This window comes from Hyperolius riggenbachi, chromosome 4 (genome assembly GCF_040937935.1).
Source record: "Hyperolius riggenbachi isolate aHypRig1 chromosome 4, aHypRig1.pri, whole genome shotgun sequence".
Classification (NCBI taxonomy): Eukaryota; Metazoa; Chordata; class Amphibia; order Anura; family Hyperoliidae; genus Hyperolius; species Hyperolius riggenbachi.
The window spans coordinates 222,868,282-222,891,323 of NC_090649.1; positions in this window are offsets into that span (position 1 = coordinate 222,868,282).

The following is a 23,042-nucleotide window of genomic DNA, read 5'->3' on the forward strand; positions in this document are numbered from 1 at the left end:
TCAGCCTGAGTCAGTCCAGAGACTAGCAGACTGTCACTCGCAGGAAGCCAAAGCCAGCCAGGAGCAAGCCCATGGAAGAGGGGTAGGAATGGGGTATCACATGCATGCGTAAAGAGGTGGAAGGTGTGGGTGTGATTAGGAAGGACATGGGTGTGGTTATGTGGTTGGGCGTGGTTAATTTAACCACTCCCATAGGCGCCAGAGAAAATCTTGCACCCAGGTGCCAGGCACCCCAGGCTCACCCCTGCCCAGGGGGGTGTCACCACGACCCCCCACAGTAGCAGAGCAGGAGGGGGAAGCAGTGCTAGAAGGAGGGGCAGTGGGGGCAATGGTGGGGAGGGGGGAAATATCCCTCCCCTCCCTCACCTGGGACCCCTCCTTCTGCCTCTCTCCCCCTCCATTCAGCGGTGGCAAGTGCAGGCTCGGGGGCGGCGGGGAGACGTGCGGAGAATTACTCACCACTTCCGCGTTCCAAGCGCCGGCAGCGTCATGTCGTCACAGATCTCCGCCTTCATTGAAGGCGGAGATCTGTGACGTCATGACGCTGCCAGCGCTTGGAACGTGGAAGTGGTGAGTAATTCTGCGCATGTCTCCCCGTCCCCGCCCCGCCGAGCCCGTACTTGCCCCTGCTGAATGGAGGGGGAGAGAGGCAGAAGGAGGGGTCCCAGGTGAGGGAGGGGGGAGATATTTCTCCCCCTCCCCACCGCTGCCCCCACTGCCCCTCCTTCTAGCGCTGCTTCCCCCCTCCAGGGACATCTATACTGGGGGCAACTAAACTAGCTATACTGGGGGCAGCTATAGTAGCTATACTGGGGGCAGCTATACTGGGGGCAGCTCTACTAGCTATACTGGGGGCAGCTATACTAGCTATACTGGGGGCAGCTATACTGGGGGCAACTAAACTAGCTATACTGGGGGGCAGCTATACTGGGGGCAGCTCTACCAGCTATACTGGGGGCAGCTCTACTAGCTATACTGGGGGCAACTATACCAGCTATACTGGGGGCAACTATACCAGCTATACTGGGGGCAACTATACCAGCTATACTGGGGGCAACTATACCAGCTATACTGGGGGCAACTAAACTAGCTATACTGGGGGCAGCTATACTAGCTATACTGGGGGCAACTAAACTAGCTATACTGGGGGCAGCTCTACTAGCTATACTGGGGACAGCTCTACCAGCTATACTGGAGGCAACTCTACCAGCTATACTGGGGGCAACTATACCAGCTATACTGGGGGCAACTATACCAGCTATACTGGGGGCAGCTATACTGGGGGCAACTATACCAGCTATACTGGGGGCAACTATACCAGCTATACTGGGGGCAACTATACCAGCTATACTGGGGGCAACTATAGCAGCTATACTGGGGGCAACTATACCAGCTATACTGGGGGCAGCTATACTAGCTATACTGGGGGCAGCTATACTGGGGGCAACTATACTGGGGGCAGCTATACTAGCTATACTGGGGGCAGCTATACTAGCTATACTGGGGGCAGCTATACTAGCTATACTGGGGGCAGCTATACTAGCTATACTGGGGGCAACTATACCAGCTATACTGGGGGCAACTATACCAGCTATACTGGGGCAACTATACCAGCTATACTGGGGGCAACTATACCAGCTATACTGGGGGCAACTATACCAGCTATACTGGGGCAACTATACTAGCTATACTGGGGGCAACTAAACTAGCTATACTGGGGATAACTATACTAACTTCATTGGGGGCAACTATACTAGCTTCACTGGGGGCAGCTATTCTGGGGGAAACTACTAGCTATACTGGGGCAACTATACTAGCTAATACTTTAAATTACAGTTAGCTCCGCCCTTATCCGGTCATGACCACGCCAATTTTTGCCACGAAGCACGCCGCAGGTTGTGGTCACGCCCATTTTTTTTAGGGGGGGGGTGTGTTTTAATACCCAGCACCGGGTGCCAAATGCCCTAGGTACGCCACTGATCCAGTCACTTCCGATGTGTTGCAAGTTAAATACTCAAAAACACAATGCGATAACAAATGTTAATAATAAAAGAGAATAAGAACAGTAAGAAGAACAACAAGCCTCTTAATGTCATTCCCTACAAAAATACAAAATTAAATTAAAAATAAATGAAATACTCTGGTTTCTCTTCAGATTGTATAAATCTTTTGCCTTTTCCTTATCTCAGCATTTTACACGTATTATCCAAACAGCTTTTGGGAAGAAAGTTCCACTGCGGTCACTAAAGATTCACAGTATCACATCTCTGGAAGAATGAGAAGCAATCTCCAGAAAGTCTGCACAGACAGCAGTGAATACCTGTCCAAATTTCTAGACCTTGCTTAGCTTTTTCAAATCTAAAACTTTTGGATGGTGGGAATCTTAAAGTGAACCTGAGATGGTGATAGCAAGAAAAAACATATACTCCTGGGGCTTCCTCCAGCCCCCTCCGGTCTGATCGCTCCCTCGTAGTCCTTGGTCACCTCCCGGTTCTTCTGCAATTGGCCCCCAGAAAGTCCTCTGCTCCGTAGCCAACGGTGCATGCGTATCCAGGCTACATGCATGCACTGCTGCCGCCAGGAGCATTCTGCTCCTGCGCAGAGTGTGCAGGCGCAGAATGTTCCCGGCGATGGGAGCGAGACAGGTTGAGTGAGCTTGGCTGGACTGCGCCTGTGCCGACTGGATGACTTACCAGGGACAGTTGCGGACGCACAAGGAGGACGACCAAGGACTATGAGGGAGCGATTAGGTCGGTGGGGGCTGGAGGAAGCCCCAGGTATGTATGTTTTTCCTAACTATCACAATCTCAGGTACATGTTAAGTGAGAGGGATACAGAGGCTGACACAATGGCCTCAATTCACTAAGCATTACCGCATTCGGTAATGTTGAGAACAGTTGATTTTACCGATCACCTTGCCAAATTCCAATTCACTAAACCTATTACCGCATACAAAAATTAAAATTACCGACTAGTGAGGTAAACTACTGACTTGAGCGGTATTTACCTCAAGAAATTGCAATTCTCAAAGAATAACACATTCGCTAAATCAAGCAAAAGTGTTCAGTATTTTTCTCCAGCTCTGACCAGCTGATAACTCACTCACCCCATGCTCTCTCTCAATGCGGTAACATTGACAGACAGCCAAAAGGGAGAGCCACACAGCCCCGTTTCTCACCCTGATTTGGTCCGACACCCTGGAAGGCGGGATTTCACTCTGGCAGAGCAAGGGAAGGTGACATTTTATGAGGCTTTTTCTGCATCCCTTTAGATGTGAAAATCTGTATACTCTTATACAGCAGAGCTCCCCCTGGTCGCTGCAGAACATCTAAGACAGGGGTGCCCACACTTTTTCAGGTCACTAGCTACTTTGAGAAATATCCGGTCACAGTGAACTACTGCGCTACGGCAAATCCCCCCCCCCCCCCCCCCGGAAAAAACAACAAAAAATATAAACAAACATACAGTAATTGACAAACGTTCCCCATAAATAGTCAAATGTACATCGGGGTCCCCCCCTAAATCCACACATATATTTAAGAAGTATCCCCCTTAATCAAAAATAATTGGACTAGCTGCCTCTCAAATCAATCAAAAATAAACACAATTATTCATAGTTTCCCCATCACAACATAGGTAGATACAATCACTGCACCCCAGTTACCTTTCTCAAGCATAGCAGAGTCCCCCCTACAAAGTAATTAGACCCCCCACAGTGCAGAGTATCCCCAAATCCACCGTGTCCACCTATTATAAAAATAAACAGATGCTCACCTGCAGCCTGTGTGTCTTCTCTCTTCGCCTTCTTTCCCTTGCTAAAGCCACTGTTCTTGCTGTGTGGCTGCTCTCACACAGCAATTCGTAAGCAGCATCTCTTCCGCTCTAAACCACGTGGAAGGGGAAGGCGAAGGACGGCTATCTCGAAAGGAAGTGCTGGAGGGGGAGACGCTGTCATTCAGTTGCGTCTCTCCCTTTTAGCCGTGCCTCTCCCCTTGCCACTCCTCTCCCCTCCCCTGACTTCTCTGATTGGCTGTGTGCTGCTCTGCATTGGGCAGCAGAGCAGCACAATATAACAAAGCGGCGGCCGCGAAGAGCGGCGCTGGCATTCAATATGACAGGCAGCCGCAATCTACCCGACAGTTGTTCGCGATCTACCGGTAGATCGCGATTGACGTATTGGGCACCCCCGATCTAAGGGGATGTCAGGGATGCACTGGACAGAAAACCCCAACTCATACACACACCTTTCTGCCTGACTGCTAACCTGCTCCACAGCTGGTAAGTGACACTTACTGAGCAGGGCTTAGTGAACTGAAGCATGTTTGTTAGGTAAATTACTGAATTTCTACCTTATGAGGAAAATCTTTTGTGAATTTGAAAAAAAAAAAAAAAAAAGTAAAATACTGATTGCGGTATTTTACCGACCCAAATGATTTTACGGAACTGCCTTTAGTGAATTGAGGCCATTGTAAGTTGCCTAGCTGTCCTGCTGATTCTGCGCCTCTAATACTTTTAACCACTTCCCGACCGCCTAACGCACAGAGGCGGCCGGGAAGTGGAGCCCTGAAGGACCGGCTCACCCACAGAGGCGGCGGTCCTTCTAAGGGCATGGGCGGAGCGATCGCGTCATCCGTGACGCGATCCTCTGCCGGCGCCTGTCACCGCTCGCCCGCCGCAACATCCCGCCGGCTATACGGAAGCGCCGGCGGGATGTTAACCCCGCGATCGCCGCATACAAAGTGTATAATACACTTTGTAATGTTTACAAAGTGTATTATACAGGCTGCCTCCTGCCCTGGTGGTCCCAGTGTCCGAGGGACCACCAGGGCAGGCTGCAGCCACCCTAGTCTGCACCCAAGCACACTGATTTCTCCCCCCCCCTGCCCCAGATCGCCCACAGCACCCATCAGACCCCCCCCCTGCCCACCCCCCAGACCCCTGTTTGCACCCAATCACCCCCCTAATCACCCATCAATCACTCCCTGTCACTATCTGTCAACGCTATTTTTTTTTATCCCCCCCCCCCTGCTCCCTGCCCCCTCCTGATCACCCCCCACCCCTCAGATTCTCCCCAGACCCCCCCCCCCCCCTCCCCTGTTTACTGTATGCATCTATCCCCCTGATCACCTGTCAATCACCTGTCAATCACCTGTCAATCACCTGTCAATCACCCGTCAATCACCCGTCAATCACCCCCTGTCACTGCCACCCATCAATCAGCCCCTAACCTGCCCCTTGCGGGCAATCTGATCACCCCCCCCCCCACACACACCAATAGATTGCCCACAGATCCGACATCAGATCACCTCCCAAATCCATTGTTTACATCTATTCTCTCCTCTAAACACCCACTAATTACCCATCAATCACCCATCAATCACCCCCTATCACCACCTGTCACTTTTACCTATCAGATCAGACCCTAATCTGCCCCTTGCGGGCACCCAATCACCCGCCCACACGCTCAGATTGCCCTCTGACCCCCCCTTATCAATTCACCAGTGCATTAATTACATCTGTTCTTCCCTGTAATAACCCACTGATCACCTGTCAACCACCTGCCAATCACCTATCACCCATCAATCACCCCCTGTCACCCCCTGTCACTGCCACCCATCAATCAGCCCCTAACCTGCCCCTTGCGGGCAATCTGATCACCCACCCACACCATTAGATCGCCCGCAAACCCGCCGTCAGATTACCTCCCAAATGTATCGTTTACATCTGTTATCTTCTCTAAACACCCACTAATTACCCATCAATCACCCATCAATCACCCCCTATCACCACCTGTCACTGTTACCTATCAGATCAGACCCTAATCTGCCCCTTGCGGGCACCCAATCACCCGCCCACACGCTCAGATTGCCCTCAGACCCCCCCCCCTTATCAATTCGCCAGTGCATTAATTACATCTGTCCTTCCCTGTAATAACCCACTGATCACCTGTCAATCACCTGCCAATCACCTATCACCCATCAATCACCCCCTGTCACTGCCACCCAACAATCAGCCCCTAACCTGCCCCTTGCGGGCAATCTGATCACCCACCCACACCAATAGATCGCCCGCAGATCCGACATCAGATCACCACCCAAGCACAGCGTTTACATCTATTCTCTCCTCTAAACACCCACTAAATACCCATCAATCACCCCCTATCACCACCTGTCACTGTTACCCATCAGATCAGACCCTAATCTGCCCCTTGCGGGCACCCAATCACCCGCCTACACGCTCAGATTGCCCTCAGACCCCCCCTTATCAATTCGCCAGTGCAATATTTACATCTGTCCTTCCCTGTAATAACCCACTGATCACCTGTCAATCACCTGCCAATCACCTATCACCCATCAATCACCCCCTGTCACTGCCACCCATCAATCACCTCCTGTCACTGCCACCCATCAATCACCCGCTGTCACTGCCACCCATCAATCAGCCCCTAACCTTTCCTTTGCGGGCAAAGTGATCACCCACCCACACCAATAGATCGCCCGCAGATCCGACATCAGATCACCACCCAAGCGCAGTGTTTCCATCTATTCTCTACCCTAAACACCCACTAATTACCCATCAATCACCCCCTGTCACTGCTACCTATCAGATTAGACCCCTATCTGCCCCTAGGGCACTCAATCACCCGCCCACACCCTCAGAATGCCCTCAGACCCCAGCCCTGATCACCTCGCCAGTGCATTGCTTGCATCTATTCCCCCCTCTAATCACACCTTGAGACACCCATCAATCACCTCCTGTCACCCCCTAGCACACCTACCCATCAGATCAGGCCCCAATTTGCCCCGTGTGGGCTCCTGATCACTCGGCCAAACCCTCAGATCCCCCTCAGACCCCCTTCCGATCACCTCCCCAGTGCATTGATTGCATCTATTTTCCCCTCTAACCACCCCCTGAGACACCCATCAATCACCTCCTGTCACCCCCCTAGCACTCCTATCCATCAGATCAGGCCCAATACAACCTGTCATCTAAAAGGCCACCCTGCTTATGACCGGTTCCACAAAATTCGCCCCCTCATAGACCACCTGTCATCAAAATTTGCAGATGCTTATACCCCTGAACAGTCATTTTGAGACATTTGGTTTCCAGACTACTCACGGTTTTGGGCCTGTAAAATGCCAGGGCGGTATAGGAACCCCACAAGTGACCCCATTTTAGAAAAAAAGACAACCCAAGGTATTCTGTTAGGTGTATGACGAGTTCATAGAAGATTTTATTTTTTGTCAAAAGTTAGCGGAAATTAATTTTTATTGGTTTTTTTTCACAAAGTGTCATTTTTCACTAACTTGTGACAAAAAATAAAATCTTCTATGAACTCGCCATACACCTAACGTAATACCTTGGGGTGTCTTCTTTCTAAAATGGGGTCACTTGTGGGGTTCCTATACTGCCCTGGCATTTTAGGGGCCCTAAACCGCGAGGAGTAGTCTAGAAAACAAATGCTTCAAAATGATCTGTGAATAGGACGTTGGGCCCCTTAGCGCACCTAGGCTGCAAAAAAGTGTCACACATGTGGTACCGCCGTACTCAGGAAAAGTAGTATAATGTGTTTTGGGGTGTATTTTTACACATACCCATGCTGGGTGGGAGAAATTTCTTTGTAAATGGACAATTGTGTGTAAAAAAATCAAACAATTGTCATTTACAGAGATATTTCTCCCACTTAGCATGGGTATGTGTAAAAATACACCCCAAAACGCATTATACTACTTCTCCTGAGTACGGCGGTACCACATGTGTGGCACTTTTTTACACCCTAAGTACGCTAAGGGGCCCAAAGTCCAATGAGTACCTTTAGGATTTCACAGGTCATTTTGCGACATTTGGTTTCAAGACTACTCCTCACGGTTTAGGGCCCCTAAAATGCCAGGGCAGTATAGGAACCCCACAAATGACCCCATTCTAGAAAGAAGACACCCAAAGGTATTCCGTACGGAGTATGGTGAGTTCATAGAAGATTTTATTTTTTGTCACAAGTTAGCGGAAAATGACACTTTGTGAAAAAAAAACTATTAAAATCAATTTCCGCTAACTTGTGACGAAAAAATAAAAACTTCTATGAACTCACCATACTCCTAACGGAATACCTTGGGGTGTCTTCTTTCTAAAATGGGGTCATTAGTGGGGTTCCTATACTGCCCTGGCATTTTAGGGGCCCTAAACCGCGAGGAGTAGTCTTGAAACAAAAATGACCTGTGAAATCCTAAAGGTACTCATTGGACTTTGGGCCCCTTAGTGCAGTTAGGGTGCAAAAAAGTGCCACACATGTGGTATCGCCGTACTCGGGAGAAGTAGTATAATGTGTTTTGGGGTGTATTTTTACACATACCCATGCTGGGTGGGAGAAATACCTCTGTAAATGACAATCTTTTGATTTTTTTACACACAATTGTCCATTTACAGAGGTATTTCTCCCACCCAGCATGGGTATGTGTAAAAATACACCCCAAAACACATTGTACTACTTCTCCCGAGTATGGCGATACCACATGTGTGGCACTTTTTTGCACCCTAACTGTGCTAAAGGGCCCAAAGTCCAATGAGTACCTTTAGGATTTCACAGGTCATTTTGAGAAATTTCGTTTCAAGACTACTCCTCACGGTTTAGGGCCCCTAAAATGCCAGGGCAGTATAGGAACCCCACAAATGACCCCATTTTAGAAAGAAGACACCCCAAGGTATTCCGTTAGTAGTATGGCGAGTTCATAGAAGATTTTATTTTTTGTCACAAGTTAGCGGAAATTGATTTTAATTGTGTTTTTTCACAAAGTGTCATTTTCCGCTAACTTTTGACAAAAAAATAAAATCTTCTATGAACTCACCATACTCCTAACGGAATACCTTGGGGTGTCTTCTTTCTAAAATGGGGTCATTTGTGGGGTTCCTATACTGCCCTGGCATTTTAGGGGCCCTAAACCGTGAGGAGTAGTCTTGAAACGAAATTTCTCAAAATGACCTGTGAAATCCTAAAGGTACTCATTGGACTTTGGGCCCTTTAGCGCAGTTAGGGTGCAAAAAAGTGCCACACATGTGGTATCGCCGTACTCAGGAGAAGTAGTATAATGTGTTTTGTGGTGTATTTTTACACATACCCATGCTGAGTGGGAGAAAGATCTCTGTAAATGGACAATTGTGTGTAAAAAAAATTAACAAATTGTCATTTACAGAGATATTTCTCCCACCCAGCATGGGTATGTGTAAAAATACACCCCAAAACACATTATACTACTTCTCCTGAGTACGGCAATACCACATGTGTGGCACTTTTTTGCAGCCTAACTGCGCTAAGGGGTCCAAAGTCCAATGAACACCTTTAGGCTTTACAGGGGTGCTTACAATTTAGCACCCCCCAAAATGTCAGGACAGTAAACACACCCCACAAATGACCCCATTTTGGAAAGTAGACCCTTCAAGGTATTCAGAGAGGGGCATGGTGAGTCCGTGGCAGATTTCATTTTTTTTGGTCGCAAGTTAGAAGAAATGGAAACTTTTTTTTTTTTTTTTTCTCACAAAGTGTCATTTTCCGCTTACTTGTGACAAAAAATAATATCTTCTATGAACTCACTATGCCTCTCAGTGAATACGTTGGGATGTCTTCTTTCCAAAATGGGGTCATTTGGGGGGTATTTATACTATCCTGGAATTCTAGCCCCTCATGAAACATGACAGGGGGTCAGAAAAGTCAGAGATGCTTGAAAATGGGAAAATTCACTTTTTGCACCATAGTTTGTAAACGCTATAACTTTTACCCAAACCAATAAATATACACTGAATGGGTTTTTTTTATCAAAAACATGTTTGTCCACATTTTTCGCGCTGCATGTATACAGAAATTTTACTTTATTTGAAAAATGTCAGCACAGAAAGTTAAAAAAATCATTTTTTTGCCAAAATTCATGTCTTTTTTGATGAATATAATAAAAAGTAAAAATCGCAGGAGCAATCAAATAGCACCAAAAGAAAGCTTTATTAGTGAGAAGAAAAGGAGCCAAAATTCATTTAGGTGGTAGGTTGTATGAGCGAGCAATAAACCATGAAAGCTGCAGTGGTCTGAATGGAAAAAAAGTGGCCGGTCCTTAAGGGGTAGAAAGCCCTAGGTCCTCAAGTGGTTAAGCTTGGTACACACTTTTAATTATGATTAACCAATAACTGACCAAGTTTACCACCCCCATATAGTATGAGGGTCACACAACAAATATTGGGCTTGATTCACAAAAGTGTGCTAAGTGAAAAACCCCTTAGCACGTGCAAACTGCCTCTTCACGCGCTAATATGCGCATAAGAGTTTGCGCGTGTAAAGTTTTGCGCTTCACGTGTAAAGTTTTGAGCGCAACTCTCGCGTGCAAACTAACATGTTAAGCAATGACTTTACGTGCTAAGGAGACTTAGCACGCGAAGTCACGTCTTAACACGCGAATGGAGAGTAGAACGGAGCGTCGCGTGCAGCGCCGTTCGCGCGCACTGCGTAACGCCATACTTGCGCAAAAATAGCACACGAACAGCAACAGCTTTGCCCGTGCAAACTACTCTGCACCCTAGTTTGCATGTGCAAAGCCTTAACACGTGCTAACTGAGTTAGCACTGGTTAGTGAATCAAGCCCATTATATACAATTAGCAAATTGAGTAGGTAAGCTCTCATACTGCATGGAGGTGGTAAAATTGGTCATTGATTGGTCAATCATAATTTAAAGTATATACTAGGCTTTACCCATAGAATCTGGACAAGCAAGCAGGTCACGTGTTTCTGACTAAAGTTTTACATAGTTAGCTGCATGCTTATTTCAGGGGTGTGATTCAGACACTACTGATGCCAGAAAGATCGGCAGGATGCTAGGCAATTGGTATTGTTTAAAAGCTCAGGTTCCCTTAAAGTGGACCTGAACTCTTGCACAGGACAGAAGGAAAACATAGAGAAATGCCCCCTGTATGTAGAGAGTTTAGCCTGCTTAAAGGGATTCTGTGGAGCCTTACAAAAAAACAAAACTGACACTTACCTGGAGCTTCTATCGGCCCCCTGCAGCTGTCATGTCCCGCGCCGTCCTCCTACGATCATTCATTCCCCACCTCTGGTCCCGGTCTAATTATTCATCTAAGTAGACTGTGGCTGCGCAACCATGGGCGCGCGTGCTTGCTCCCGCGAGTTATCGGGAGCTTACTGCGCAGGCGCAGTACGAGAAAAACCTGCGCAGTAAGCTCCCGAAATTTTTTGTCTTGTTAGATAAATAATTAGACCAGAGCAGCGGTGGAGGATGAAGGCTCGAAGGAGGATGGCGTGGGACATGACAGCTGCAGGGGCCAATAGAAGCCCCAGGTAAGTGTCAGCTTTGTTTTTTTTTTAAGGCTCCACATAACCCCTTTAACCCTCCTGGCGGTCTATTAAAATCGCCAGGGCAGCGCAGCAGTTTTTTTTATTTTATTTTTTTATTTTTTAAATCATGTAGCGAGCCTAGGGCTCGCTACATGATAGCCGCTGCTCAGCGGCATCCCCCCAGCCCCTCCGATCGCCTCCGGCGATAAGGAAATATCGTTCAAAAAACGGGATTTCCTGGAGGGCTTCCCCCGCCATGGTTTCTAAGGGAGTCCCGATCCACCCCTTAGCGCTGCCTGGCGCTGATAGGCCAGGCAGCGCAGGGGTCTAGGGGGGGGGCTCTGCGGCAACGCGGATAGCGGCGAATCGGCGCGGGGCGGCGGCGATCGGTGTGCTGACGCAGCTAGCAAAGTGCTAGCTGCGTTCAGCAAAAAAAAAAAATTACGCAGATCGGCCCAGCAGGGCCTGAGAAAACTACGTTCGGGGTTACCGCCAGGAAGGTTAAAGAAAACCTGTAACTAAAAAAAGTTCCCCTGGGGGGCACTCACCTCGGGTGGGGGAAGCCTCCGGATCCTATGGAGGCTTTCCCCGTCCTCCTGTGTCCCACGCAGGTCTCTCCGTGCCCCTCCGAACAGTGGGGATGTAAATATTTACCCTCCCGTCTCCAGTGCAGGCGCAGTATCAGCTCTCCACTCGGAGATAGGCGGAAATAGCCGATCGCTGTCAGGCCGCTCTACTGCACAGGCACAAGTCTCCTACGCCTGCGTAGTAGAGCGGACCCGACAGAGATCGGCTATTTCCGCCTATCTCCGTGCTGAGAGCCGCAACAGCGCCCCCGCTGGAGCCAGGGAAGGTAAATATATCAAGCCTTGTCAGGCTTGTAGAGTGAGGATTGCGGGACGCCTCAGAGGAGCCTGCACTGGACAGCCTGCAGCTACAGGGGAGGGGGTAACCTCATTGGGACCCTAAGGCTTCTCTCTCCCGAGGTAAGTACCCCACGGGGGACTTTTTTTTTTATTACAGAGTCTCTTTAATTGCCCCTCATTTGTGTCTAATCACAAGTTGTAATTTAACAAACCCCCCCCCCCCCCGTGTCACATGACTGCCTATGGCAGATAAGCAGATTAGTACATTTGAAAGCACAGGCTGTAAACAATAGGTCTGCTTCCATCAATCAGGAAGTAGAAACAGTGCAGATTTATTTTAGGATTTGTATCAGCTGTAACAAAGAGATGTTTTTTTGTTTAAAGGTTATTATGCTGTTGTGTATCTTTTAAGGGGCCCATACACTTAACGATTTTCCCGCCGAAATACGGCCGTTTCGATCACAGTGAAGGAAACGGCCGTGAAATCGCTGCGCACACCGCTGACAGAACAATGGATTTCCGTCTGAAATCCATCATTCCCGTCGACTCCCGTCGATCCATCCGTGCTGAAGATTTTTCTTGGGTCGGGAGTGCGTCGATAGCGGCGTTCGAATGCCTGACGACCGACGCAATACAGCGGAGATACATTACCTGCTCTGCCGGCGCGAGTCACCGCTGTCACCTCCCGGCTGGCATCTTCTCCCATCACCTTCCGCATCACGGCATCAGTGTATAACTTCCTGTGTCACTGCAGTGACAGCGGAAGTACAAATAGAGGGCGCTCTATTTGAACTTCCGCTGTCACTGGAGTGACAGAAAGTTATACGCGGATGCCGATGGGAGAAGATGCCAGCCGGGAGCCGATGCGAAGAAGATGCCGGGACCAGGCGGAGAAGGAGACAGCGGTGGACCAGGGGACTCGCGCCGGCCGGAACAGGTAATGTATGCAGGGGGAGGGGGGGGGGGGGGGCAGCAGCTCCACAGATTGTGATCGGTTTCAGGCTGAAATCGATTCACAATCTGTTTGCAGTAAGGTGGCCATACGATCCCTCTCTGATCAGATTCGATCAGAGAGGGATCTATCTTTTGGTCGAATCTGATGGCAAATCGACCAGTGTATGGCCACCTTTAGAGACGTTCTGAGGTCAGGTCCACTTTAACATTGCTTCTCTAAGAACTTCTCAGTCAGTGGACCATTATAAATCAGTTCTGGTCATAGCTTTTAGCATTTTATATTTTCAGTGGGTAAACAATATTGAGGTTGGTCCTCATGTGCCCCTCCAGAAAAAAAGACTTGTCTGTCACCTCTGCACTAGTGATAACTATCAATTAAATGAGGGATAAGCGCTCATAAAAAGTCTCTGCTACAGTCCATGTAGTTATACAATAGAAGATGACAGTAGTAACATCAGTGGGACAATATCCCCCCCCCCCCCCCCCAGCGTGAAGAGACTCACCGGACTCGATGGCCTGACTGGGCCCGATAACGCCTTAGGGGTATAGGCCACCCCTCAGCCTCTCTGGCAACCTCCGGGTGTCAGCTCTTTCCACCTTGCTGGGCAGGTCCTGACGTTTTTCACCTCCAATCAAAAAACAAGACGCTTCACATAGCATAAAAGCGCTTAAGGGAATTGATCCCACTTTTATTAATAAAATGTTTAAAAACAAGCACAGCTTGGGCAGTATGAAGCAAGCGGCTACGCAGGAGTGGGGAGACAGCAATAGCTTTATGCCAATTTCTCGGCCGTCCCAGCGTGTTCCCCACCTCAGCCAACTGCGATCCCCGCTGCTTAGTTCAATAATGGCGCGTCAAAGACCAGTCACCGCGTCCGGTGACGTCAGGCGTTGCGCCGCTCCGTAGCTCCGCCCTACGCGTTTTGTCACTATGGCAACTCCTCAGGGGCTACGGAGCTAGGGGAGCAGCGTGTTCTTAAAGAGAACCAGAGACGAAGCACCCTCATGTATTTTATTACATTTATCAGTGGGAACATGACAGTAAACACCTACCCTGCTTTTAGTTTCATTGTTATCTGCTTAATTAGTCTATTAGCAACTGTGATAAGAATCCACCGACTATTCAGTCGAGGTTTGACCTGGAATCATTATAGCTGAGTCACTCTTCTGTGATGTCTTTTCAAGCCCAAGCCTTCCCCCTCCTGGCTTAGATTTCCTGTTTTGCATACTGAGAGCTGTGATGACATGGAGGGGCTGCTGCTCCTGAGAGAGAAGCTCTGTGGCTGCAATATGATCCCTGTGTGCTCTGTGTGCACTAGATACTAGAGATGGGAAGTTCGGATCTTTTCAATGATCCGGATGATTCGAATCGGATCATTGAAGAGATCCGGATCTTTGATCCGAATATCGGATCATTTTACTACCGAAGCATTCGGGGGTGAAATGAATAGCAGGACAGGAGAAGGGGCGGGGGGTGGACACACAGAGAAGGGGAGAAGATGTACAGAGGGCAGGGAGTGGACAGAGAAGGGAGGAGCAGAGAGCAGGAATGTTTGTTTGCACACAATACCCACATGCTGCAATCATATGCTTTACATGTACTTCACCTATATGCTCATCTGTGTACTTTGCATGCAAACGTCGCACAGTGAAAGAAAGCATTCCCAGAAGTAAAGTGCAGCTGTTTAGGAGGATCATATTGCGCTGCAATCACAGTGCCTGCAAAGTTACTGAGCTGTGCTGAGCTGAGCCAAAAGCTTCCAATGCGTTCACTGTGCAGCACTACGGAACACACAGCCTATAATGAGCTGCAGGTTATAGCCAGTATGTGTGCTCTACACATATCTGGCAGTGGCACCCATGTCCCCTCTACCTGTCCCTGTGCAAAGCTGGCTCCCCTGAGTCCCATCCAACAGAGCGATCCATCTCTGCTCTGCTTCCAGGACCCCGCTGCCCGCTGAGAGGGGGCGTGTCGCTCCTGGCCCCGCCCCTTTTGCGATCCAAATCACTCATTTTCATGATTCGGATGATTCGACTCACAAAATAGATTCGGATCAAAGATCCGAATCATTCATGATCCGGACAACACTACTAGATACTGACTGCAGTTTCATTCCTATGAGAGACACTTCTTACAGGCAGCTGTACATCATACCAAAATGAAAGCACACAGATGAGCCTTTCTCATATAGCCTAGATAGCAGCCTAGTCTCATAAAGCATAGACAGCACATCCAGAACAACTCATATAACCCGGAAGGAGAAGGGATATGAGCCGGCGGCCATATTTGATTTTTCCTGGAGCAATAATGGATAAAAAACACTAAAAAAGGCACACCAGAGCGGCAAAATGATCAGGTAGAGCATTTATTCTTTACAAGCTATCAACTGATATGTTTTTGTGTGAAACGTTCATCTCTGGTTCCCTTTAAGGGCTAACGTGCGCGCGCATGGAGCTATTGCAATGCCCACTCCGCGGCGCCGCCCACACAGCATAATTTAAATACCTTAAATTTTACACAAATTCAGCATTACAAAAAATTAGTTAATACAAACATGTCATGATTATCTGTTCCACAGATTAAATTAGCAAATATAACTGGAACTCAATGTCCAATAAATACATATCATCAAATGTATTAGTGGCTGCAGTTTGAAAAACAACCACAGGATGGCAATACCCATTCTATTCTGATATCCAGATATAAATTACATCAGCAGTACAGGGCTATTTGATCACACCAACTATAAAGTGAACATGCAAATGATCTAGTACATGTTACCTGACTAAAAACACACGGTAAGCTTACTCACAAAGGCCAGCAAAATTAGAATTAAAAAATTAAAATTAAAAATTGAATTAAACCTCCCCCCTCTCTATTCCCCCCAAAGGACTAACACCCTTATATCAATCAGTTAGTACTAATAAAACAATTCAAATCGATTTCAATGTTTAAACCTCCAGGTTCCAGCACCCCCATCTTATGAATCCACTGGGTTTCTACCTTAGATACCTCCTGGGTGCGGTTAGAACCCCTCCAATGACTTTGTACCTTCTGCACACCACACAATTTTAAACCAGCAGTGCAAGACCCGTAGTGGGTGGAAAAATGTCTGGGCACACTGTGCTGTTGGAATCCCTTCCCAATTTTATAAATATGCTCCCCCCATCTCTTATGCAGGGCCCTAGTGGTCCTCCCGATATACTGGAGGCCGCACGCACACCACAGCAGGTAAACAGCATATGGTGTATTACAAGTGATAAACTCTTTTATTTTAAAAGTAATGCCATTTTGAAATGACTGAACCATATTAGTTTTAACAGTGTACCCTTCACGGCATGCCCTGCAGGTCCGGCAGGGATAAAACCCTGCCGTCTGCCAGGGATTTCTAATTATTTGTGGGGGTCAACACAGCTCGGAGCAAGGAAGTCTTTCAGGTTCCTTGCTCTCCTATAAATGAAACCTGGACGTTCAGGGATATGGGCCTTAACCTCCCTGGCGGTAACCCTGAGGTTTTCTCAGGCCCTGCTGGGCCGATCTGCGTAATTTTTTTTTTGCTGGACGCAGCTAGCACTTTGCTAGCTGCGTCCGCATACCGATCGCCGCCGCCCCGCGCTCGATCGCCGCTATCTGTCGCGCTGCGCCAGCCCCCCCCCAGACCCCGTGCGCTACCTGGCCAATCAGTGCCAGGCAGCGCTAAGGGGTGGACCGGGACTCCCAATGACGCCACGACGTCGCTGACGTCATCCCGCCCCGTCGCGCGACGGGGGAAGCCCTCCAGGAAATCCCATTCTTTGAACGGGATTTCCTGATCTCCGATCGCCGGAAGCGATCGGAGGGGCTGGGGGGATACCGCTGAGCAGCGGCTATCATGTAGCAAGCCCTGGGCTCGCTACATGATTTAAAAAAAAAAAACTGCAGCGCTGCCTCCTGGCGAATTTTTTTATACCGCCAAGGAGGTTAAGCACTGGATCTTGCTGCAGTATTCCCCAATGCTTCTCAAAGATAGCTTCAACCTGTTTATGTTGTCGGCTATACCCCGTTAAAAATGAAAAATCCATGTTGGTATTACCACAAGTGCGTGGTTCAAACGTAAGGTTTCTATCCATTCCCCCAATATGATCACATTGTTGGTAAATCGTCACCGGGTCATACCCCTTCTCAATGAACCTTTCAGCTAGTTTTTCTGACTGGGAGTAGTAATCATCCAGGTGGGAGCAGTTCCTCCGTATACGGAGAAACTGCCCCCTTGGGACCCCCCTAATCCAATTGGGGTGGTGACAGCTACTGACCGGAATATAACCATTCCGGTCAGTGTCTTTAAAGTGGGTGCGTGTCCACAGGCTCGAACCAGTTTTATGGATCTCCAAGTCCAAAAACACAATGGACTCAGTGCTACTAGTGGCCGTGAGCACAATGCCCACATCATTCCCATTGATAGTGGCAATATAATCTTCAAAAAGTTGCTTAGAACCCTCCCACATAATCATCAGGTCATCAATGTAATGTGACCATTGTAAAATGGGTCGGGAGCACAGTCTACTCAAAACCTCCTCCTCCCAGACGGCCATAAATATATTGGCAAAGCTGGGAGCGTACCCCGCCCCCATGGCGCAACCGCGCTTCTGCAGGTAGTACGCTCCCCTATGCCAAAATACCATGCCAGCATACGGTAAAAGAGTTATTAGAAGAAAACGACTGGTTGTCCGGCCCGCGGACAAGGGGGGAGGGGTCGTAGTGCTCAATCGAGAACAATATAATGGGGGATTGAGCCTATTAATAGGTGATCAAGATACCTACGCTAAGCTTCCTGGTGACCCTACTAGACGTTATCTGGACGAATTGAGGGAACTACTTAAGGGTGGTCTTCGGGAAGGGTTCCTGAGTGACAGGGAGTATGAATTTCTATTGCCAAGTGCACCTCGTGTGCCTGTCATATATCAAACACCCAAGATCCATAAAAGCTTAGTGAACCCCCCTGGACGCCCGATTATTAGCGGGTTAGGGTCCGTTACACACCGTCTTGGGCAGTACCTTGATGATATGCTGCAGCCAGCAGTGGCGCTCATTCCTCATTTATTAAGGGACACGAAACATGCCTTGCAGGTTCTTCGTGGGGTGCGGGTGTCGGGGGACACATTGCTTTGTACGCCGGATGTATCGTCCCTCTACACCATTATACCCCATGAACACGGACTGCGGGCAGTGGAGGTCTACTTGGGGAAAACAGACATGAAAACTGAACAATGTGAATTTATTTTGGCCCTTCTGACCTTTGCATTAACACACAATTATTTTTGGCATGGGGGAGCGTACTACCTGCAGAAGTGCGGTTGCGCCATGGGGGCGGGGTACGCTCCCAGCTTTGCCAATATATTTATGGCCGTCTGGGAGGAGGAGGTTTTGGGTAGACTGTGCTCCCGACCCATTTTACAATGGTCACGTTACATTGATGACCTGATGATTATGTGGGAGGGTTCTAAGCAACTTTTTGAAGATAATATTGCCACTATCAATGGGAATGATGTGGGCATTGTGCCCATATATAGATCTATATATATATATATATATATATATATATAGATCTATATATATATATATATATATATATATATATAGATATATATATATATATATATATATATATATATATATATATATAGATATATATATATATATATATATATATATAGATAGATCTATATATATATATATAGATCTATATATATATATATATATAGATCTATATATATATATATATATAGATCTATATATATATATATATATAGATCTATATATATATATATATATAGATCTATATATATATATATATAGATCTATATATATAGATCTATATATATATATATATATATAGATCTATATATATATATATATATAGATCTATATATATATATATATATAGATCTATATATATATATATATATAGATCTATATATATATATATATAGATCTATATATATATATATATATATATAGATCTATATATATATATATATATATATAGATCTATATATATATATATAGATCTATATATATATATATATATAGATCTATATATATTTTACTGGATTGTGATTTTAACCACTTGCCGACCGCCCCTACCTAGGGGCGGCGGCAAAGTGGAGCCCGCAACGACCGCAATACGCCGATCGGCGGCGGCTCGTTGCGGACTAGCTGGCCGGGGATCGCACGCTGGATGTGCCCACCCGCGACGTCAACCCTCCAGCCAATTAGCAGCGCCGGCGGATTGTTAACCCCCGATCTGCCGCATGTAAAGCGGATAATACGCTTTGTAATGTATACAAAGCGTATTATACAGGCTGCCTCCTGCCCTGGTGGTCCCAGTGATTGAGGGACCACCAGGGCAGGTTGCAGCCCTCCTAGTAAGTACCCAAGCACACTGATCCTGCCCCCTGATCACCCACTGCACCCATCAGACCCCCCCTGCCCACTCCTCAGACACCTGTTTGCACCCAATCACCCCCCTAATCACCCATTAATCACTCCCTGTCACTATCTCAACACTATTTTTTAGATTAGGTCCTAAACTGCCCCCTGGGGGCTCCTGAACACCCCCCCCCCACACCCTCAGATCCTCCATAGACCCTCCCCCCTGTGTACTGTATACATCTATTCTTCCCTATAATCACCCACTGATCACCTGTCAATCACCCATCAATCACCCCCTGTCACCACCTGTCACTGCCACCCATCAGATCAGACCCTAACCTGCCTTTTGTGGGCACCTGATCACCCACCCACACCCTCAGATTGCGTGCAGACCCACCCTCAAATCACCTCCGAAAGTGCATTGTTTACATCTGTTCTCCCCTCTAATCATCCACTGATCACCCATCAATCACCCCGTCACCAACTGTCACTGCTACCCATCAGATCAGACACTAATCTGCCCCTTGCGGGCACCCAATCACCCGCCCACACCCTCAATTAGCCCCCCAGACCCCCTCTGATCAACTCGTCAGTGCATTGCTTGCATATATTCTCCTCTGTAATCACCTACTGATCACCTATCAACCACCCCGTCACCCCCTGTCACTGCTACCCATCAGATCAGGCCCTAATATGCCCCCTGCGGGCTTCTGATCACCCGGCCAAACCCTCACCCGCCCCACCGCAGTGACAGAAATTTTTTTTCTGATCACTGCTGGTACGACTTAATTGCCATGTCCAGGTCACGATTTGAGAACATTCCTGCACTTCAGTGCCAATACAACCTGTCATCTAAGAAGCCACCCTGCTTATGACCGGTTCCACAAAATTCGGCCCCTCATAGACCACCTGTCATCAAAATTTGCAGATGCTTATACCCCTGAACAGTCATTTTGAGGCATTAGGTTTCCAGACTACTCCTCGTGGTTTTGGGCCCCTAAAATGCCAGGGCAGTATAGGAACCCCACAAGTGACCCCATTTTAGAAAGAAGACACCCCAAGGTATTCCGTTAGGTGTATGACGAGTTCATAAAAGATTTTATTTTTTGTCAAAAGTTAGCGGAAATTGATTTGTATTGTTTTTTTTCACAAAGTGTCATTTTCCACTAACTTGTGACAAAAAATAAAATCTTCTATGAACTCACCATACACCTAACGGAATACCTTGGGGTGTCTTCTTTCTAAAATGGGGTCACTTGTGGGGTTTCTATACTGCCCTGGCATTTTAGGGGCCCTAAACCGTAAGGAGTAGTCTAGAAACCAAATGCCTCAAAATGACCTGTGAATAGGACGTTGGGCCCCTTAGCGCACCTAGGCTGCAAAAAAGTGTCACACATGTGATATCGCCGTACTCAGGAGAAGTAGTCTAATGTGTTTTGGGGTGTATTTTTACACATACCCATGCTGGGTGGGAGAAATATCTCTGTAAAGGGACAATTGTGTGTAAAAAAAATCAAAACATTTTAATTTACAGAGATATTTCTCCCACCCAGCATGGGTATGTGTAAAAATACACCCCAAAACACATTATACTACTTCTCCTGAGTACGGCAATACCACATGTGTGACACTTTTTTGCAACCTAGGTGCGCTAAGAGGCCCAACGTCCTATGAGTACCTTTAGAATTTCACAGGTCATTTTGAGGCATTTGGTTTCTAGACTACTCCTCACGGTTTAGGGCCCCTAAAATGCCAGGGCATTATAGGAACCCCACAAGTGACCCCATTTTAGAAAGAAGACACCCCAAGGTATTCAATTAGGTGTATGGGGAATTCATAGAAGATTTTATTTTTTGTCACAAGTTAGTGGAAAATGACACTTTGTGAAAAAAACAATAAAAATCAATTTCCGCTAACTTGTGAAAAAAAAAATGAAATCTTCTATGAACTCCCCATACTACTAACGGAATACCTTGGGGTGTCTTCTTTCTAAAATGGGGTCACTTGTAGGGTTCCTATACTGTCCTGGTGTTATGATCGCTTCTGTAGCGTTTACTGCTGACTGCACTGGTATTGCAAACCAAGCAGTTCTAATGTCATTACATGCATTTGCTTGCATAGTTTGGTTTGCACTTAAACTAGTTGCTGATTCCATCTGCAGTCGCTCTGAAGTTTATGACAGTTTAATATGCTTTTGTGTAAACAAACATTGTCTGCTGCAGTGGAGGGGCGGTCCCTTTCCTGCAGGCTGCATATCATTGTCTGCCTTTTCCTGCTATCAGCCTGTGATTAATTACCATTCACTTGTGTGGGAATCTGCAGGTCTGCTCCCATTGGATGACCTCAGTATAAAGAACTGCTTCCTGCAATGCCTCATGGGCTATCATAGTTTCAGACTCTATCTGTTACTCTGCTCGTGCCCCACCTCGTTCCTGGTCCGTGTGGACTGCGCTGACTCCTGCGAAGGGGTCAGCGAGTCCTCCTAGTTCTGCTCTTGTTCTAGAAGTTGCTACTTGCTTGTCTTGTGTCATATATTGGTTCATCGCCAATATATACGCATACTTGCGCATTTTATTTTCCTTGTATTCGTGTTACGTTAATATATCAGTGTCGCTGATATATACGTACACGAACTGTTTATTTCCTGTGTTCAGTTAGTCAGTTTTCCAGCACGTTTTGGTAGTTTGCGCGTATCGTGAACACCCGTGCTGAGCTAGTTATCCTGTTCCTGGTCCTGTTTGTGGATTGCGTTCATCTCTGCGAAGAGATAACGAATCCTTCTGAATCCTGTTCCTGGTCCTGTTTGTGGATTGCGTTCATCTCTGCGAAGAGATAGCGAATCCTTCTGAGTCCTGTTCCCTGTATTACTTCAGTCTTAGTCAGAGTTCCTGCTTATGTCATATATCGGTTCATTGCCAATATATACATATGTTAGTCAGACGTTACGAATAGTTTCATTGATAGCTGTAATTGTAATACGCTAGGAAAACATACTTATTGTATATTTATCTGTGTTACGTTCTTCTATCTCGATCCTGCTATTTCCTGTCTCTCCTGTCCTGTCTTTGTGAGGCACGCCATCGCCGCAACGCATTGGCTGCCTCATTCCAGTCTGTCTGGTTTTGGACGCTTGCTGTCGCTAAGTAATCGCTAGCTAGCAAGCGTTCATTCTGTCTACCTGTCCTGATCTCCTCAGTCCTGGTTTATGCGCTCAGCGCTACCTTGCGCTGAGACGTTATTACGAAAGTGTTTGTGGCTGTTCAGATCTGCACCGGCTCTGTGCACCACAATCTCCTATTGGAGTCAGTCCTCTCCTCCACTAAACTGGGGATATCCTGATCCCTTGTGCTGGTGTGTGTACCTCCTTCACGTCAGCTTATGTGTTGTATGCTGACTGTGGAGATTACACCCCCAAGCTTAACATTATGATAGCCCCATTACCAATCCCCATTGTGGGGGGGGGTTCCCAGCAAAAATGAC